The 3232-nt window shown below is 45.9% G+C and overlaps 1 pseudogene; it reads right to left on the bottom strand.

Moving 5' to 3' along the window:
* Positions 1–518: 518 nt before the first annotated feature.
* On the bottom strand, positions 519–2912 carry LOC136488172 (uncharacterized; annotated as a pseudogene).
* Between the last annotated feature and the right edge of the window lie 320 nt (positions 2913–3232).

Here is a 3232-nt window from a genome sequence, read left to right as displayed (position 1 = left end):
TATAGTCTCAAATGACTTCGAACAAAATATTTCATTGTCTTCAATTTTATTTTTCAGATGAGACTCAACATGAATTGTCATCTATATTTACTTCCGAGTGTATTCAATTTTGATCTCGTTGTCTTCTATTCAACACTGCCCCTCTCCCACTCCCTCTCCCACCACTCCCGTTCTCAACGGATCTGGTTCTCCTCATGAAGAAACTGGGAGACACATTCTCATATTTAATGAAATAATACAGAAGTATTTAAGTTTAAAATCAATAATTCTAATTGCAAGAAAAAGTAGCATGAATGAAAGTGATGCGTAAAGTATTGTACAACCCATACAACATGTATACAGAACCTATATATGGTTGGCCTTAGTCCAGACAGATGACACATCCTGCTTGTTTGGTTGCTTCTCTAGAGCAGCACCAGAAGCATTTTTAGGGCATTCGGGCTGCTGCTGCTGCTTTACACTCTCTCCAACAACCTTAGAACCTACTTTTTGCTGCTGTCGTTTCACAATGCAGGCTGTCACAATGCCGGGATTGGGAGGCCTCTCACTACACCCTGGTTTTGTATCAACTCCCTCACCACTGTTGCAATTCCTCTTGTGTCTGCCATTTGCAGCCATTGGCTCAGGCTGTCCCTTCTGTTTGCTCGCGGCCTGGGGTGGCAAGTCAGGGTTGCCGGTGGAATACACTTCTTCACCACCTGTTTCATATATCGGAGTGACATTCGCTTCCAGCACCTCTCCCTTGCAGACAGGGCACTCAGAGAAGGGTGACGGTGCTTGGAGCCACTGGTGCAAGCATGGCCAGCAGAAGGTGTAACTACGGGCTGTTTAGCCGTGTCAAGACAGATATTACACTCAAAGCTGTAGTTGCAATACGTCACAGGGCTGTATTGCCCAGACCAGACTATCTGTATCCGTGCTAGCTGCACCATGACTGTGGTTTGCTGATCCTGGCATCACAATGTTGTGCTGCTGGCTAATCTGTATCGCCCTCATAAAGCGGAGCTCGGGAGCTCCTGCTTCAATTGCAGTTGCAGCAGCCCCTTGAGTGGACTGCGCAAGTATGCTTGTGTTCACCATCTTCATTCCGTTAGCAGCAGCTACCCGACTAGGGCGTACAGACCTTGCCACTGGAAGATCATCCCGGTCCAACCCAGTGGCAAATCCTTAGAACACACACACACACAAACACACATTTGTAATAGAAGTAACGCAAATCCCTAGAACAACACTAATAGGACATTCAAAACACACACACGCATACACACACAGCACACACACACATTACCTTGGGGTTGGCTGCTCACTTTAATTTTTTGCACGTTCTTTCCATTGATTATTGCTTCTGTGACCTCGATTCATGCTCTTTGGAGATTCCCTTTCTAATTTTTATTCGAACTGGCTCCTCATGATGAATCTTTCCTCTAATAATATTAGGCTTCATAACTGTCGGATTGCCAGGAGCAGCTAGGGCGCAAACAATAATTTTTCTATCTCCTCTGAGATCAACCGGGTCTGGAACATGAATGGAAAAAGGCTTGATGGCATGGTAACATACTGTACGGGTAAATGAAGTAGGGACGGCAGTAGTAACATAATCAGCTTGTTGCCACATTTATATGATGTGTGTTGAAGGGAATCCTTTCGTCAGTTTGTGGCACGCAATAAACCAAACTGGATGGACTCAACACTGCCAAGACTGAAAGAAATTAGATAGATGGTAAACACATTATCCTTCTCTCTGTTTTAGCCTTGTACTGTGCAAAAACATATATCTGATAGGAAGACATAGAAAGCTACACTATGTATCAAAATTGTGCGACTGACACTAAACTTGCTGAATAAAGGCTTGCATACTGGGCTGCCTGTTGGGCTCAAATGTTTGCTAACGAATTAAAATAAAGAAGGCCTTGGGCCATCTACCTGCTCGGGTGTGAAACCCTTCAACAACGGCACGGCCTCAAGGAAACACACCGCCATCCACATCAATCTACTCCAATGTGGCTCACAATGGCGCTCGGATCATCCTGGTTGTGTCTTCGCTTCGGGGCCCCGGGGGGAGGGGGGGGGGGTTCACGATTTTCTCTCAGTTATTGTGGAACTATCCAGGCTGACTTTTGGTTCAAAACGAGTTGAAAAACTATGGGAAATTCTTCAGTGGTTTCAACCAGTAGAAACTGAAGTATAGCTATAAGCTCGGAAGAGAGAAGCAAAGCCAGCACACTGTAGATGGAAGCAAATGGTAACTGAATGCAGGATTTAATGGGAGGGGAATTCAGCACAGGGATGAGCAAGATTTTCAATCCGCCCCTAGCCCCAGATTGATCTTCTCGCTATAAACCGCCACACCCCTATTTTGGAATTCCCTTCGTTGGATAAGCTCCATTAGAAAGAGGGAAAACACTAAACTACTCTCAGAATAATTAATTCTTTTTTTAATAATCAACAGCCGCTGATTTTGGGGGTGATTCTTCTCGCTACTGGACTAGGGCGCACAGACCATGCTACCGGAAGATCATCCCCTTCCAACCTAGTGGCAGCTACCAGAAGCTGCGGCCCAGAGACACTAGGACCATTCACTGCCACCGGGGGCTTAGGAGTATCGGTGTCCTCTTCACCGCTAGCACTAGTGCCGTCGAGCCAGGAATAAACTACGGGATCAAGCATTGTGTGTTCCTCCTAGGTAGAGATAACATTTGATGGCGAATAGGCCACCACCACGCTAGGGCGAGTGATTCCTCATCCGTTCTTGGAGCAAACGTCGCAGCACCGGTCAGGTTGGGCATCACCATCAGGGAAGTCGTCACTGTGTCGAGCTAGACTCAAGGCGGCAGCATTAGAGGGAGGATGATATACAAGTTTAGATCCATGCGCCTCCTAGCCCCGATGTCCCCGGCCTCCTCACACGCCATGCTCGTGCAGTCAACACACACAAACACACACACACACACTACCTTGGGGTTGGCTACTCACTTTCATTTTTTGCACGTTGTTTCCATTGATTATTGCTTCTATGACCTTATTCATGATCTTGCACATCAAAAGCATCTTTATCGCTTGCTTGGAGATTCCCATTGTATTTTTTGTTCGAACCGGCTCCTCATGATGAATCTTTCCTCTATTAATGTTAGGCTTCATAACTGTATTTCTTTTTTGTTCATTGAAGCTTCCCTAAATATCGTCTCCTTGTTTGCCTGCAGCTTGTGTGGCATCGATCTCCCTTTAAACCTTC

This window comes from Miscanthus floridulus, chromosome 10 (assembly GCF_019320115.1).
Source record: "Miscanthus floridulus cultivar M001 chromosome 10, ASM1932011v1, whole genome shotgun sequence".
Lineage (NCBI taxonomy): Eukaryota > Viridiplantae > Streptophyta > Magnoliopsida > Poales > Poaceae > Miscanthus > Miscanthus floridulus.
The sequence above is the reverse complement of the archived record's forward strand: the minus strand, read 5'-3'. Positions and strand labels throughout refer to the sequence as shown.